The sequence below is a fragment of the Apostichopus japonicus genome, chromosome 10, assembly GCF_037975245.1.
Source record: "Apostichopus japonicus isolate 1M-3 chromosome 10, ASM3797524v1, whole genome shotgun sequence".
NCBI classification, from domain to species: domain Eukaryota; kingdom Metazoa; phylum Echinodermata; class Holothuroidea; order Aspidochirotida; family Stichopodidae; genus Apostichopus; species Apostichopus japonicus.
In genome coordinates this window covers 18,587,102-18,606,434 of record NC_092570.1, presented here as the reverse complement: position 1 = coordinate 18,606,434, position 19,333 = coordinate 18,587,102, and the positions used below count along the sequence as shown (strand labels likewise).

The window sequence follows — 19,333 nt, the reverse complement described above, 5'->3', positions numbered from 1 at the left end:
AGGACCTATACACAATCTTAAAATGGATCAGTTGTTATAAAGCTTGTTGATGTTCTCTGAAAATGATTTTTTATGGTGCTATACAAATCTTCAGTTGTAAAGACATTGCTCACCATTTACAGATGTCATAAAATGCTTATCAAAACATATGAAACCCTGTGTGCAGACTCAAGTTTGACTACACATACAAGCAAAGCATGTGAACTACTTATAACAAAATGGAGGGACGGTACCATTACCACTGCTATAAAATATAGAGCTTTTCATGCATCTGGTTTTTAAGTTGAAAAATCAAAACACAATTTTGCAATTAATGAGACTAAGACACCTCCTTGCAGTTTTCTTTCCCTCCTGAAACAATGAATATTAATGAGCAAGTACTTAAAAGATTTCATTTAGTTCTCTGAATAGTCAATCGTCCATGAAGACAATGTGTAAGTCATAGTATACATTATTCATATATGTAACTTTTAAATCCATTACTTTACACATAATCCTTGTCTGATCAAGTAATTTGCCATGGGATTTTAGCATCAATATCGCACACCAAAAACCAAAAAAACGCCCCAAGATCAATTAAAATATCTTTACGGAATTGCATTGAAATAATGACACGTAGACCCGACATATGAGCCTTGCTCACATTGCTGAATGCAACAAATGGAAGAGGGCGGCGATCAGACTGTGCAATCGTGATCTCCCTTCTCAGGGAAGATCCTAACCATGCAAAGGGTTATCAAGATTGTAGTGAGAAAAGTTTGGGGGATCGCAAGACACGACTCATGGTTACATGCATCTATGTCACTTCAGCATCTATAAACACGTACAGACCAGCATGAGTCCAAAGGTATAGGCATACTGTCATAATATAACTAGATGATCAGTTTGATTACAAAGGTTACCTCTCTTTAGTTTCACTTTGATCCACCATCGGTTCCCAAATGTGGATGCATCTAGGATCAGCTTAAGTATCTCCCAATGGGTAAGCAAGACCCTGATGCCCCTTAGGTGCTCAAATGGGAACAAGGGCTATGAACAGTGAGCTGTGCACCTCCCACCCCCCACCCCCCCCGTTCCCTCATGGTTTATTGATGCAACTATGTCACTTCAGCATAGACACGTACAATATATAATATATATCTAAATAACATATGACTGTGAAACCTTTTCGAGAAGGCAGTCGTCTACCCAATAGTTTCACCCAGTTGTCTTGCGACCGGCCTGTATTTTATACTTTTCTGTACACACTGAAAATGCACAACCAACAAACGTATAAACTATATCATGGTAGCTGATATTGACAACAAAGAACAACTTCCAACCCAAAAAGGTTTATGCAAATTATCTATGGGCTATGTGCCTCCTGAATAAAAATAAAAAAATCCTGGAGTCAACATTGTTTGACAACTACAACATTAAAACTGAGTGAATTCTATTTCCTATCTCTTTTTTTTTAAATACTTCAATATTTATAGCTGTTCCATCATTATCCTTCTAATCTTCATCACTTTACCCCTCCCCCTTTCTCCTACTCATGTACTGTAACCTCTCCCTCCCCTTTCTCTGACTCATGTACTGTAACTTCAGCGCCAAATGTGAAATTTCCATCTTCTTCTCAGTAACCTGCCATATGCAAGTATCATCCAAATGCCCAAAAAATCAAATTCTGTTTACTACAAATATAGCCTTCAGTTGTTCCAAGATTTGAGATGTGTTTCATCTCAGATACCATTTAACCTTAATTTTCACTTTCTTTTTTCTCTTTTTTTCTGACATTTATCTGAAACTACATCTCAAAGTCTTTGTTCAGCCATGCCATAAAGTAAGGCGTTCTTGATTGCTGCTCTCGAAATTCCTTTAAAAAAAAGAGAGAAATTGCTCACCGAACGACAATGTGCCACCTTGGCGGATTTTCCTTCCCCCTTAAAAATTCACCAGAACCACCAACCCCCCCCCCAATGTATTTTTCTGTCTTTATTTGTCAAATGATTATGCCTAATCTTGAACATCTGTGAAACCTGAATTCGATTCTTAACTTTGATATTTCATCCAAGTGAGCACGTAGAACACTCGTGAAATTTTTCCACTAACGTAGACAAATTTGTTATCGCCGGCACACACGACCTAGCCCCGCAACACAATGTTGGCATGCATGCATGTGTGAGTGCGTGCGTGCATGCATGCTTATGTTAATGTCTCGAGTGATGCTGTCTGAAATGCGGCTACCCGGCAGGGTAGACGTGTCTTTAAAAGTTTCGACGTATATTTCTACGGGTCAAGAGATAGTTGTGACTGGGGGAGAAGACAGAGGAGGCAAAGTGCTCTGACATGATTCGCTTCCGAATGTTTTTTCGGCGGAGATGTACACAAGATTGTAAACGGTGTAAGCTCGTCATGAATGATGAACATGATCCCAGAGCTTTCTAGACGGAGGAAACACCGCCTCAGGGGGGAAGAGTACTTTGTTTTCCATCCGTCTGGAGTTAATTGGGCAGCATAGCGCTTTCCAAACTACACCGAGAGAGAGAGAGAGTCGAAAATATTTACCAGAAATTTGGAATGGTATATTGATCACTCCACAAACAACGGCACCTCCAGATCTCTATTCATCCACTACATGCAAACATCTGCCCACCACTGACGAAATCATGTTACCTGATATTAAAATTCATAACCAAAAGCTGAAAAGCGATCCGAGTGCTCCTCTGAGTATGTTTTCACTGCTGTCATACGATTGTTCCCTGTATTCACTAAGTCAACTTAAAATATGTTCACACCTGCTTGCGCCTTTATTAATTTTAACAAATGTTTACGTTGCTCTACAGTATATGCTCTGCTGATGCCTCTGTAGAACCAGAAAACCAATTTACAAGAAATCAGCAGAGCAAATTAAAATGGTTTTAGCATATATAAATATATAAATATATATATGTATATATGTATATATATATATATCTATATCTATATCTATATATATATATCTATATATATATATATATATATCTATATATATATATATATATATATATATATATACATACATTATTGAAAAGGTTCAAAATAGTTTAAAAATTGTCCAGATTATTTTATTAGATGTGTTTATACTGGCTATCAATGAGGAGTTACTCAACGTCGACAAAATGTCGTGGATCAAATCAAATTTACTATAAACTTCTCTCAAAGTAACCTTCACTTGGTGATAAATTTAGAAAGGCCTCTTTAGCTCATTTAGCAAACTTTCATCTCAAATAGTAAAATAAAAATTTAAATAACTTATGAATTTTCCTGTCTGCTATAAAACGTTTTTACTATGTTACCAACAAAAAAGCAATGTCAGGACGACAAAATGTGTAAGATCAAATCAAATTTTTTTAATACTGGGCAGGTTTGGAAAAATGGCTGACCAAAATTCCAAAAAGCTGCATTAAAATTGTCTGCAATATTCCTCAGTCAACACTGCAGGACTAACCTTTTTTTTTCTCTTTCTCTCTCCGAAAACTTTATTTTAAAAAGAGGAATCGTGTCTACCGATGTGAAGAAGCACTTGACACTCTGCTATCACAAATAAGAGTTTGAATGTGTCCATCTTTCTCTTGTACTATCCACACTATCATATGCCACCAGGGGATTCATTTTCATTAACAAGCACTTCACAAAAACAAAAAAAAACTCCAAAGTAAAGAGAGGAGAAGTAAAAAAAAAAAAAAAAAAGAATCAACCAGCAAGATCTCAACTCTGCTATTTGAAGTTTTCTGACACATCTCTGGTTTATCGTCAAATGTGACCTCCTTTCCTCTTATCCTAGTTGCGAACACAGTTGTTTAAAGATGAGAGCTTGCAGCTGGAACTGTTGGCGCATTGTAGATGATAAACCATCAGTACTTGAAGTGTTTGCACAGATAGAAAGAGAACGAAAAATGCAAGAGATACTACTACAAGGAAAGTTTTTTTTTTTTTTTTTGGATACCCTTCTTGTACCTGACTTGGGAACAATTAGGTAACCTCTTTCTGCAAAAAGCTATAAAACTTCCGGGGGAGAATTTTATCGATGACTCTTTAGCCGTAGATGAGGGATACTTTGTTTAGCGAAACTGTTCCATAATGGAATACACAGCAAACACACCTTAAATGACATGTACAGCACATGAGACTGTATGAATATTTTATTAAATTAACACCGTGCCAAATATAGAGTTTCAACTTGGAGAAAGCGTGTCACATTATTTTAAACAGGATGTAAGTTTGCATACGAAACAAGAAAAAGTTAATAAAAGGTTTTCATTCTTTTCTTTTTTTTTTTCTTTTCTTTCAATATTTCTATTTTCCGTATCAGCAGGAAACAAATCTGTTCTTCGAGCTTAGTTAATTCTTTCGGTAATCTTCTTTGATAAGTCACAAACATTAAGACTTGCAATTTCAATCACTGTTCAATGTTTCTTAAATTTACAAAAGATTAATGCACAGATAATATCATAAAACTGGAGAGATATTACAGTCTGATTTCTTGTCAAACGACTCATTATACAAAGCAAATATTAAACAGATTGCAATAAGTAGTAACAGTTGCTTCACTGTCATATAAGGGTCGTCCCTCCTTCCACATTCCCTGTGAACTAATAATAATAATAATACAGTGGATTTATATGTTGGGAACCAAAATCTGTGTCATGTGATGTTCTTTTTTTGCCCTTCCTTTTATGAATACATTCGGTCGATGCCTGTAGGCTGCAAAGCGGTCTTTACAGGTGTAGCTTTTCCCTCTCTTTGATGACCTCAAATGACCTTTGACCTCTACCAATTTCAGACGGGTTCTTGTACTTACCAAGCGGTATCTACATACCAAGTAAGAAGTTCAATAAAAGAATGTACTTTTTGACTTATCACATGTGTTTAGAAACAGACCGTGTCAAATACAAACACACATGCCATAACCATCGCATAGATTCCTTATGCCTCTAGATAGCCTCTAGATGTTACAGACATCAACAAAAGGTAACAAACATCTGTAGACATACTGCAAGACTTCACAATATTTTCCTGCAGATGCATTCCATCAAGTTACTTCTATACACATCAACATGCCAAAGTGTTTAACTACAAGATTGCAAAGTAACCATTATGAAGGGCAGTAACCTACGGTATTTACCTTATATTAGGCTCTATTGTTTGTTGTTTCCGTTAATAGAACAGTCTTTTTATTTTAACTTTTTTTTTTATTGAGCTATAAATTTTAAAAAAGTAACGAAAAATGCCCCTTCCCTGGTGGCCTGACAAAGAGGAGAGACTTGTAACAAGCTTGACAAATACCACATTATTAGACCAATGAAGACCAATAGAACCATGAAGTCCTGACATACAGTATCCTATAATATCTGTTAAATTGTACACAAAAAATAAAGAATCTATAAAACAAATTTAAAAAATCATCCTCATCTCAACTACAACCAGGACTAGCACCTTCCCCCCCCCCCCCACAACACTTCTCCCCTTCCTCATCTCCACCATATAAGTCCACCCCAATGTGTCTATTATGATAGGTATAATACTGTGTGTGTGCACCATGGAGATTGATACACAATGATGACATTAAACAGACATCAACATCACGTTTGCAGTGAAAGATAAAGGCTTAATTGGGAATTGAACTCAAATTAACATGATTTATCTGTTAGGAAGTATGACAATTCCCCCACCCCCCCCTTTTCTTTTTGCTGGGTTAAAATATACACAATATCACCTTTAATCTTCTCTGTTGCTATAGGAATAGGTCCAGCCAAATAGTTCAAAGCGTTAAAAAAACAATCTCTAGGATTGGTAGACATCAAACATTTGAATCCAACAGGGTTTTATTTTCTATATTTAAAGGGATATTTCTGTGGAACACAATCTAACACTTATTTTATGAGAAAAATATTTCAAATTTTTAAGTTGAAAGTTTGCACCTCCCACCCCTCCTCCCCCTCTCCCACCCCCATCTCAATATCTTGTCCCCATACTTGGGATTATGGTTCATAGAATATAAGTATCAAAGGTAAACCAGGGAGTGGATCACTGAGTAGGTCGTCCTTGATGTTATCTCAGGAGATATTATTTGTAAAGAGCCAATTAATTTCCTTCCATAATCTTATGGTGTGATTTATTCCTTTAAATATTGATAACATTTGGAATGTTTGATTAGCTGTCAATGTTCTCTACAATTAAAATTTCATCAAAATGCAAATTTTTCTTTGTAGACGTATTATTAATGAATCAGTGAGTTATAAAACAAACTGTTCACTTGAATTGATTCATGTATTAAGCAAAATATCACAAAATTTGGAAAATCTGTATCTAAACCTTTCCAAATCTTATGAGGATGAAGATCAAATGACCTAACGACAGAGGAATTTTCCCACCGTTTTTGATATGCAAAAACGAATTCAGTCACAGAGATATAACTTTAACAGTGTATGAACTCTATGAAGAGAATGTCTTCAACTGAAACTGGATATATTCCTGAGAAATATAACAGCATATACCTTCTAATTTAAAGACAATTGATATAAATTTGATCACTGCACACTACTAACAGACCGTTAAGACAAGGGGAGAGGCAATTTTAATATACTGTATTTTATAATACATAATGTCATGCATGTGAATAACATTCGAAAAGAAATTCTGAAATATTTTGACAAAGTCTAGAAAACGTATATATTGTGTATTAAAATTTTATTATTTCACCAAATTTGTAGTTATAGTGTTCATAAAAGAGACCGAACCCACAAAATTGCCTCTTGAAATGAATAAACCTGTTCTTAATCAGGCAATCAACGCTCTAATTGGAATAAAATTCAAACCAAACAGACATGCACAATGAGAGAACCACCACGGGGACCAAACCAATCATGGCATTTTATATTCCTTAGCAACCGGAGGTAAACCGAGGCAGTTTAAATTTCCCAGACAATAACCTATAAAACACAACCTAAACTGAGGCTTGTTACTTGCCAATGTTTTGTTTCTATGACAAAGCATTTTCAAGGAGTAAAAGAGGTAAAAAAAAAAAAATGTAAACAACAAAATCTAATACCTTAAACAAAGAAGATTGGCACGGCCGCCCATATACAACTAATATGTCATAAAGCACAATACTACTGCCTATATAGCCATGGTGTATGTATCACTGAAGTTTAGATAAATGTCCCACTGTTTAGAGGGTAACTTTTACGCAGAATTTCAATCTTGATATGTCAAAGGTCAACGAAAAGGAGAAGGGGAAAAAAGAGTGCTAGAAATCTTTCTAACACTATTTCCATTTTCATTTTCCATTTTCACCCAAAACTTTAATTGAGCCTTGGATGTTAAAACAAGGCCATTTCTCAAAACTAGAAAGTGGTATAGAAATTCAACTGGAACTACAACATACCAAAATTAGTTTTGTGCCTTAAGTCATCTGTGATTAATAATCAGATTGTGCATTCCTTTCTTATATATGACAGCAACAAGATAACATCATTCTGTTTTAAATGTTACATAGCACGTTTTCTTCTCCTTGTTATTTATCTTTTTATTTTTAGCCTGACACTTGACAGGCAAACTAAGTAAGTACCTTCTTAAAGCACTTCCTTTAATGATAAACACATGTATACCTCTGTGCTGCCTCTGTTACTGTTCTGGTTCTGCTTATTTAGTTTTATTCTCGTAGTTGTTCACTTATAGTTTGTTTATTGTATGATTGTGTTTGTATTCACTACTGTTTAATGTTTACTGTCGACGGGAAATAATTTCCGTTTTCTGTTTTCTGAAATGGACAAAAAAGTTTCTATCTATCTATCTACATCCATTGTTGTATTCTCCAGAACCTTTCTCCAAAATTTTTGTCATTATTATGCAAATACAACTTAAATAAAAGTGAATTAAAAACAAAATTGAAATGTACTTATAGGAAAAAGAAGTTTCTAGTGGATTGAACTTGCATACATTCAAACCCCATCACCCTCCAAAGCCCCACCCCTACATCGCCCCACCCCTTACCTTTCATTTCCCATATCAAATATATGCCATGGATTGATACTAACCCCCAAAAAACTAGGATTCTTCATCAAGGAAAATGTTCCTTTTTTAATTATTCATATGTTGTGAACCTTTCAAATCCTATGAATTCTCTATCTTAAACCCTTTTAAAGGTCCTTACATACTATATATGTGGTATATCAAACCTTTATGGACGACAATGTACACATTTTATACTTGCATATAATTCAGAATACAAAAATGCAAATCATTGATCGTTGCAAAAATTGTTGACTGATTATATGCATGTTTCCATAGCCAGAGTTGCAATTTAAACCTTTCGCAATTTGTTCTTTCTTGTTCGTTTAATGTAAATTATTCAACACGTCTGTTCCTTCGACTACAGAAATGGGTATTACCTTGGTGAGCCACATATTTTAATGTTTGTCCTTTGAAATCGCACTGACAGCTGGGGAGAATTTTTTTATCCGAATAAAATCCAATGTAATCCCTCTGCATATAAAATAACTTGGTACACACGCAATCTTCAGTCGGTGGATTTCAGCAATTGTGCAAAGTCACTATTAACAAGTGTATGAAAAATATTCATGCATCATGGGTAACAATTATACATGGTTTGAGAGGAAAGCTAAGCATGACAAGACTTCATTTTGAAAAACTTGTGTTAGATGTATAATATTCAAGTTGTCAAAAGTAGATCCTAACGTGACTTTGTATTCCTTGTGATTTTTTCTTTTCTGATAAGAATACTAGTCAACAATTGTCAGCTTTGTCAGAAAAACAATACTTTGTCTATGGGGATTGGGGGGGAGTGAGGGATTTGTTCCTGTTAAAGATACAAAATATTCAGGTTTCTAAAGATAGCATATCCCAGTACGATCATCGCAAGTTAACTTCTCGATCATATCGCCAGCAAAACACTATGTGATTAGTTATTTTTGGGTTTTATTTTATACATAATCATCAGATATAATGGAGTTGTTTAAACTCGAAATTGCCCCTTTTAATAAATGAGGAGTGCCCTTTTCCATTTTTTTTTTCATTGACCAAAAAAAAGGGCCTCTTATTTAAGAGGATAAAAGAAATATAATTAAAAAGAACCTTTGTTGAGAAATGGAAGAAAAAAATAAAATTAAAATGTGGCATTTTTGTGGTACAGAATACATATACTAGATCCATTTTGTCAGGCAGTTTTGAGATAATATTTTGGTTTGTGCCATCAAAAAATCAAAGTCACGTGTCCCACTTTCCCTTGAAGTTTCTGCCCCCCTCTCTCAGATTGAAACTTCTCCATGCACCTCTGAATGTGGGGCTCCTGATCAAGTGTGCAGTAAAAAAAAAAACCTCTAATTTAAAGGTGATTCCCAAACAAACACAACTTTTCAACTATTTATACATATGACAATATAACCTACAGCAACACATCTCCATACACATTTAAAAAAAACTAAAAATACTGTTCATTTCAGAAATGTCTAAAACAGTATTTCCTCTCATCACGTGAAATTTTTCTTCAAGTTTGAACATACCTCTACGTTTATTTTTTTTTTATATATATTTTTTTTGTATCACGTTATAACATTTCTAACCATTTCCTTGTTATATTGAAAACTGTTTTTTACCGACTTGGAGAGAAGGTAGAGGGGGTGTTAACCTCATATCCGTGGGACTACATCGGTATGAAACGACACCATCCGAAAACAAAGAACACAGCGGTTATACTCCGGTTGACCCAGATAGTCAAAACATTGATCACAAAACACTATAATAAAGAAAATCTATTATTTTGTAATAAAGATGAGAACAACTTGAAGTGATCTGTTTTTACCTTCACTTTCTGTTTTGAAAGGTGGTTTACTTTGCCTTTTTGATCTGTTTGATATCACACTTACACACTAAAGGTTGGAAAAATTATATCATTCTAATAAATTGATTTATAACTTTATTAATATTTTACCATTTATTATTACAGTAGGTGTAAATTATGACTAGGAGTACACTTCACAATCTCTCTAATGACAAAGACTTTTGTCTAGTTTATTCAAAATTTCATGGGTAAAATTCAGCTTTCACTGTTTGCTTTATTATCCTTTCATCTTGTGCCTAAAGGACATACCTGACCTTGCTAACTATATTAACAGCAACTGGCTATTCTGTTGAAGGTGTTAGGTGGCACAGCTTTAAAAAAAATGTTAATGATAACATATGCTTAAAAGCGTGTAAATTGTTGAATTTTGTTTTGTTAGCACTGTGCAAAGGCAACAGCTGTCTCGGCTAGATAAGTATTTTGCTAAACCCGCAATTGTAGAATTTAACCGAATGGTTAAACGTGGCACCATTTATACTAAATACTAAATACAAGGTTCTGGGAATTTGTGATTTATAAACCTGCATGGCCTAGCCTGCATGAATCCTACATCAATCCTGCATGGCAACTTTCAACACTGCTTCTATTTAAGCAAAGGGAGCTTTTTGCATATTGTTAGCAATTTCTCAAACCAAGTAATTTAGTTGATCAAACCAAAACACAGATTTTTAAGAGTAATTCATGATTCTCATTTGGCTATCAGTTTTTCGTCGCCCAGTCAATTGTTTCATATAGTAGACTAATTATTAATCACATGACCAACCGCCCCCCAAAAAATCCCCTTTTTTTGGTGTAGTTTTTTTTTCTCATTATTTGAGCATGATATGAGAGGACAGGTAAAGAGTGGTATTAGCATTAGAATCAGATTAGGAACTGGAAGATTAGGAACTGTTCATACTGTCAGTACGAGGGCTTTGCAGCATGATATGAGAGGACAGTATAGAGTGGTATTAGCATTAGGGAACTATCCAAACTGACAAGGATTTCTACTGGTACTCACTCATGCTGTTGTACTCACACTAAACTTTAAGTCAGCTATGAAGAATGGATGGCACTAGTACAGTATAGCACAGTTCAATTACCATGATTAAACATAAATATTGTAACAATAGCCAGTAAATATATATCCACTGCAGCAGCGTGAAATTAATCAGGAAGTCTTCAAAGAGGACAGTCTATTGTATATAGGTACTCATGCAAAACACAACCAATCACATATAAAACCACTAGTGGCCACATAGGAGGCATTACCTTACATTATATACCAACTTGGAGGTTTACAGGTAGGTCAGGGAGATGCTCCCCATAACATCACTGGCACAAAGGGTCTGATCATTCTCAACCAAGTACACTAACACAAAATGAAATATTAGATGTAAAAATATATGACGAAATAAATTAAGGCATCTTCATAGATTTTTCACAAAATTAAGGTTAATTGAACATTAAGTTATTAATGCATTTCATTATGTTCTCAACATTTAGTCACCTAGACAGATGAAGGACAAATTTTTAATGGGAGAATGGTAGTCCAGAAGTCTGAGACAATCATATTTCGGTTCGGACAACCAAAATCAACTGCTGAGGTTGTTTACATCAACTTCAGATTGCATTGTATAAACTAAATACGCCCAAACAGGTGAAATGATCAATTCCTATCACCCCCAAAGATAGTGTTCAATTCCCCAACTGAAAATATGTGTTACTTGAATTATATACCAAAAATGTCACAGAAACACTGAAATTAAGCATAGACAGCATTGAAGAATTAAAAGAAATAAAACACTCAACTTAACATTTTGTGTTTTTTTTACAGTAAGAGCAGGGAGCTGCTACATTAACGCAGCTCCCTGGTAAGAGCTTGCTATTAAATACAAAGGTAGTGACCAAATGGCTGCTTCCACATGGCTCTCTTACACCTACAAGTTACATCGAAAGAGATCTTTTTATGTCAGAATATATGACATTGTACCTTAGTCATGACACACAGTAACAACCAAAGTAAGCACATATTTACAGGTCTTGAGTTGATCATTAGGTCCATACATATAAGCTGCATGCTGAGTGTCACATTTCTATCTTTTTTTTTAACGATTTCCTGTCACTTCGGGAGAGCAGCGAAAAGGAATCTCCCAAACAAAAGTCGTAGCAAGAGGCCATCGGGGAGGTTGGTGGCTTATATGATTGCAGCCCCTCATACAAACATTATTACAATATTATTACAAAATAATGACATTTGTCAACACAATGTGGGGTTCTTTACTGTGTACCTCACAACAACATTTGATTTTTACGGCAGAGGACAGTGATGTCACTTTTAATTGACTCCTTACCTTTTTTATCAATAGGTTGAAACAATCTCAAAAGATAATCAGACAGCAACAGTGTAGATAAAAGCTTCAAAGGTTCTATATTAATTGCCCTTTTTTTATCAATGATCTGTCGTTAGTCTTTGATTACACAGTTTCTCTGCACCCAAACAAATGCCCACGCAGGTACCCACCCTTTAGACCAGACTTTTTTGAAGTTTGCACATTCTCATATAGTTTCCCCTTGAATAGCTGTGTGTCATCAATTTGAGCTGTTTTAAAGAGAGACTGTAGAGATCAGAATATCCAGGCAGTATACAAACTATCAGAATATTGGCTAGTTAGTTAATTGTAACAGAATATTCAGGCAGTATACAAACTATCAGAACAATGGCTAGTTAATCATAACCAAATATTCAGGTAAAATAGAACATTGGCTAGTTAGCTAATTGTAACAGAATATTCAGGCAGTATAAAAAACTATCAGAACAATGGCTAGTTAATTGTAACAGAATACTCAGGCAGTATACAAACTATCAGAATATTGGCTAGTTAGTTAATTGTAACAGAATATCCAGGCAGTATACAAACTATCAGAACATTGGCTAGTTAGTTAATTGTAACAGAATATTCAGGCAGTATACAAACTATCAGAACAATGGCTAGTTAATCATAACCAAATATTCAGGTAAAATAGAACATTGGCTAGTTAGTTAATTGTAACAGAATATTCAGGCAGTATACAAAATATTAGAACAATGGCTACTTAAGTCAATTGAGAATCAACGTCTACAAAATCAATACAAATGTGAAAATTATCAAGAATGCCAGACGATATAACTTAGTGGTACAGTATGTATCTATCTAGAGTCTATTATAGACATCTTGCAGAATACAGTCTGTATTTAATACACCACCAGATAAGTTTGCACACCAATTTAGTCTTAAGGTAAAACATTACCTTATGGAATCAAAAAGAAGAGGTGTACAGTATATCCAGTCCTACCAAGAAAATCACTGGTGCCTATAAGGTTCTGATCTGCCAAGTTGATCTCCCATATACCACCCCTCCTCTTCCCTTCCCCAGCCTCCTTGCAAATTCACATTATCACACAGTAGTTTACATGACCTGCTAACAGGATATGGTTGTATATGGTTGATAAGGCCTAGACAGACTTTGTAACCTTTGTAACCACTGACCCCCACATACAGTACAGCTCTTTCTAAGATCTATAGCTTGCACACAACTGACTGACCGGGGAGTTCATGTTTATTCATCATGATACATCAAGTGTGACAATCTGATAAAAGGAACATTCATGTTTGATTGACAGGCTCTCGAATTATCTGGCTATTTATGGGTCACGTTTCAAAGCCTTGCCGATTTTTACCACCTTTTGTGACTCACTGTTTTAATCTCTGGCTCATCATTTAATTCAACAAATTTAAAATCACAAAACAAAGTTCAAATGGCATAAATAGAGTAAAGTTATGTACAGGAAAAAAACATATCACTCAACCTGTATATAGTTTATATATAGCACACTTCAATTATGATAGGCAATTAAGTAACATAAAGTGTTACAATCAGCCAGCCCCTTTGTTCTTGGTAAAACAATATTTACACCAGACACACACTTGGAAGAACACAGAATGCCTGTAATTATGCAATCTGGCACCCCATGCAAAAGTGTCAGCGTAAATTCATGCTGGAAAGGTATCCAGGGATGGTCGTATGGCCCCTGGTGGGGGTCAAGGAGGACAAAACACCCAAAGTTTTGGCATTCAATGTATCCAGAACTTATATCAGCTCTTCAAAATCTACTGTTTTAGACATACACAATTTCATTTGGGTGTGGGAGCACCTTGGGAAACACCAAATCTTTTGGGGATGGAGAATGCGGCCCCCCACCCCCCCCCCCATGCCTCCCATTGGTCACATCAGTGATTACCAAGTCATAATCATACTCTAAGCTGCTATATCCAATTATATATCCTGCCAGTGGCGGAGCGTCCATACAGTCAGGGGGGGCGGATGCCCCCCCCTGACGGACTCAAATGGACTGCTGGCGCCCTTTTCAGCTTTTTCCACTTTTTACTTACTGACATTGGTCACACTTTTTTGGTGTAATTTTCTGACAAAATGCTCTAAGGGCTATTTATTCTTCGTTTATCTGCAAATTAGCAAGGCGGGGAAAGTGTCATTTCCGGCGATCTAGAGCGTATCTTTACTCAAAAAAATTCTCTACGCTCCGCGCCAATCTGTGGTGGCGCCCCGTTTAGATAGTGTCGAAAGTGCCCCTACAGACCATTCTCGCCCCCTCTGACCAATACCCCTAGCTCTGCCACTGTATCCTGCTGCATCCTGTTAAAGGACGAGAGGAGTTTCTGACGAGCAATAGTCTAAAGACTAGACTATGTAGGTGTCCTCTGGTTTGGTACATATTTATTTATTTCTTGTTTTTTTGCAAACCTACAAAATCCTACAAAATACCAACATATTTACAGACAGAAACCCAAGTCACAGCTTTGAAACAGTAGTTATTAAGCTCCTTCTCTTGCATAATAAAAAGACAATTTCACATTCAACCGCCACTTCTTAATAATTCAAATATTCAGCCTGATAGTCCTCATGAGGATAACGTTAAATATTTAAATGAAAGTTGTAAATTGATGTACTTTCAAGGTTCAAGAGGTTTGTGAGGTGTATATTTGTTGGTATTCATTTTTTTTAAAACCGTCATTTAAAGTTTCACTTTTGATGAATTTTCAATGATCTGTCCAGTGGTGTTACCAGGCATTAGAAAGTTGGAGGGGGGGTGGGTGGGGAAGGAGGAGGGACACAGAAAAATGAGGGCAACATTTAGGGGCACAGAGGGGCGAATAATGCAAGCTGGCATGGGGTCAATGGTTGGAGCAGATGGCCCAACAGAATCAAAATTCCACCATAAACGGTGTGCTGGTAGGCAGGAAGCATGCAGCCTTTTACAGGCTCGACTTAACTCGCAGGTCAGCCATTGGGAGCCCAGGTTGGACTTTAATCAAACCAAATCATACCAGAGAAGTAAGGCAGAAAGATCTCAAAGATTTGCAAATTATGAACAGCTCTTCCCTTTCTACATTTAGAGGGAAACAGATTAATTTTCTGTGATGGACTAAAATTGATACTAACTCTGTAAGCAAGGACAGCCAATTGGTTTTATCCACAAATCATTAGTGAATATTAAAGTTACAAAACTGCATAAAATGCTATTTTTATTACGCACAGGGTGCAATATCGACGTAACCGTTTCATTCGTCCTGGAGCCCTTAACATACTGCTCCTCTTTTCACTTTCGAGATTGATCGATGGTCACAAACACATGGTTGCTACGTCAACAGACACAATGACTTTTGAATACAGTATAGGACCCTAAGGAACCATGGATACCTACAAAATACGAAACAACACCAACTCCCCAACATTCTGATCTACTTAAATTGCAAGTTTATTAGCTTTAGGTGGGTGTGCGTTTAATTCTTTCTTTTTGTCTACGTCTCCTTAGCGAAGGTCGGCGCTGCTGTGAGCACCTTCAAAGGTGCACAATATAGAACAATAGGCGGCCCCATAGTGAACCAGACAAAAGGTGTGAAAGAACAGAGGAGAATATTCAGGCCTACAGCCTAATGTTTGCCTTATCAAGGTTATTTGGCAATAATGTGAAAATTTGTTTTACTGATTGACACCTCACCATTGACTTCTCTCAATAGGTTGTTAAGTCAACAGCTGGCCAAGGAAAATCTGACATCACACCACCTTTGATGCAATAATTAGTCGATTTCATTATCGAGTATATACTGTTAACTCTTCGAAAATATTTATATTCCTTCCAAATTCTAACGCTTACACATGTGGAGAGTTTCTCACGATTAGAATTTAATATATCGGTGTTGTTTTATAGGTTATTGATTTCAGTTATACTTTTGAGTATGAAAAATTATGATTGAGTGCAGCAGCCAGTGGAACTATTGACTGCACAACAACAGATCCATCCAATCACATCTTTATAATTGAGTAACAACAAATGAAATTAGAAGTGTTTCAACGTACATCAATGAAGTATTGTTTACTTGTTAAATTTGATGAGATGATTATTACTGTAGCCTAATCATCAGGGGAAGGGCAGAGGAAAGGAGAAGGCAAGGAAGGGGGAAGGAGTGAAGGCAAGGGAGGGGGAGAGGGAAGGGAAATCCAAACCCCCCACAATAATTTGTTCATATATCAGTGAGTGTCACACAGATGTGGTGCCACCACAAACAGCAGATTTCACCACAGCTGAAAGTTGGTCCGACTCCCCCTCCCACACACCCCCTCCCGCATCTCAAATCTGTGTCATTGTCCCTGAAGTGGATAACTCAGCTGATGCCCTGAATGATTCTGGTGGCCCACAGTGACCATTAGGGCATAGGTCATAACACGAGGGAGCATCTGAATGCTTTTTTTTTTTACAGGGTAAACTGAACTTGAACATTTTTGAAGAAGACATTTGTTTGCACTTGACTAGTTTTGAAACGAGGCCAACTAGATTAATCCCCCTCAACAAATCTAATGGTCCAAGGTGCCCTTTAGGAGCATCACGTCCCCAAAGAGGTAACATTGGAGCAAGCACGAACTCCACTGAATATTACTGACAGTACATGGATGTGTTTAATCTCAACTGTCTAAGGAGCCAACTCTTAGGAGCATCGCCCTCCTTACTGGCTACCCATTATTTTGAAGCCAGTCTTTATAACCATCATGACTTTTAGAGCTCACAGATTATCCTGAAGTTGTAAATGGACACTTCCACATTTTTTAATGCCGTCCCCTTTTCATCGAGATGCATTCCTGAAACAACTGCCATCCAAACTGGCCACTAAATTATTTAAGGGAAGATTCCTAAAGCTTACTAAAAGCCCTACCTACTATAGCCTATAATCACCTTTGCTCTTCATTTAACTTGAGGATCTTTCAACAGTGGATTATAAAATGACGATGATTCACCATCGTGTAAAATTATAGCTACTTTTACGAGTAAAGATAAAACCAGTACCTATAATACTCTTGGGGTATTTCCAGAAACATTACACTCAACTCTTTCATCATCTTGGTGATCTTCCAGTTTAGGGTTCAGGGAAAACTTCATTTAGACATTATAACATATTTCCTCCCCATTTCATTTGTTATTACAATTAGATATAACAATTTTGTAGTCTCAACGTTTCAAGATTAGATCCTTGTCAGTTGATGAAAACATTCAAGAATGATGTTTTAACCTTTTCCATACTTTTGATTGTCTGTATTATTTTACATTCATTGACCCTGCCTGTTTTATTTGTCTTATTAGTAGAGCATATTATCAGCTTTTACAAAGGAAGTGCCAACAGTTATCATAAACCTTTTGTAGATGTATATCTCCATCTTGTAAAAACCATGTATCCTTCTTTTCATTATAATCAATTATATATATTTCCAATTGTCTGCAAAAGCATTCCAATGTTGACCTCAGTTGATGTGGCCTGGACTACAAGTTTTATCGTAGGTGAGGGCGGTATGGCAGATATTGGTAGTGAAGGGTCTCAGTGAAGGGTGGGTGAAGGGTGGCAGTGAGGCCCTTGAAGAATGGCACAGTGAGGGGCAGAAGGGTGGTGGTGTGGCAATGAGGGGTAGAGCTGAAACCTGAAGACGGATAAGTGTGTTGGTGATGGTTGTGGTGGTGGTGAAGGGTGAAGGGTGGTGGTGATGGGTGATGGTGGCCATGTTAACAATGACTTAGACTATAAAGTAGACCTGTGAGAGAGTGTGACAGTAGAGTACTACGATACCGCTGAGAGACATGTGCCATAAATCTTGAATTCCAAAACAGCATCTACATGCTGAGTACACGATTGATCGCTCTCTCCATCTTGAGATATCCCAAACAGTAATAAACTTTTACATGTTGATCTCAGATTTCGGTATCAACATCAACCAAATGGCTTCTTAAAATTATTCAAAATATTGCATCCACACAAATATAGTGTATCATTCTGGAGATGTATCACTTGCAGTTTGAACCTTTGCTGACCCACAAATGACCTTTCACCTCTACCAAATGAATGATGTTTCTAGTACTCATAACACTGCATGGATACCAATTCTGAATACAAGAATGATGTTGCATTCTATTTTATCTTTAAGATATTACCTTTAGAATGGATTTACATTACGATTTACAACCAATGTTGAGCTCAAATGACCTTTGACCTATACCAAAAGCAGTCAACTTCTTGTACTCACTACCTGGCATGCACATGATGAATACAATATTAACTGCCAAGGCAGCCTTTCTTGATATATTATATGTATATATAGGCACAATACCATGGATTCCCCAATATTAGCTCTTTTAGGGGAAATTAGGGCAAAGATTTTCATGCAGGAATGGTGCTACCTCATATGGCAGTTTCAACAGTAACTGATGTTTGGTCTGACTGAAAATTATTTTCCAGTGATATTTTTTACATGGATAGCCTATATTTACTCGTTTTCCACAGAAACAGGTTTTTATAAGCTGTCCCTCCTTCATATCTTACCATATAAAGTGTCAGTGAAATACGAACATCTTAAACACCTAAACTATGCCACCTTATCTCAGAGGTAAATGTAAATATCACCAGGGAATGATGATCTGGAATGGCACAGCAAAATGCAACATGCAAAATAGTCAAATTACACATATTACACAAATTACACAAATGAAAAAATCTTGAAAGCCTTGTTTTTAATACATATATACTGAAGCATGCTATTTCAGTATTTTATCAGAAGTAAACTGCCAAAACTGAAAAGAGCTATGCAAACGTATTCCCCGGCTACATTGGAATTTAAGTTAAAGACTCTAGCCATCAGATGTCCTGTTCTCATATATACACTGGACTTACGGCCTTCATCTTAAAGGATGACTTTCTACAAGTCACAAAATTAATTTAAATACGATGTAAACATTTTATTTTTGAGAAATGACCCTTTAAACATCATTAGGATCATTCATTAAAGTGACTGGACTATGCAGTCTAATTATTCATAAACCATCCGGTCAGTTCCCTGATGTAACACTGGACTCGATAAGAACATGTGAAA

The 19,333-nt window shown here is 36.2% G+C and overlaps 1 protein-coding gene across 1 annotated transcript in view; it reads right to left on the bottom strand.

Moving 5' to 3' along the window:
* The window catches only part of LOC139974903 (uncharacterized), a 203,710-nt gene that overhangs the window by 138,734 nt on the left and 45,643 nt on the right, over nucleotides 1-19,333 (bottom strand). The window lies entirely within an intron of this gene.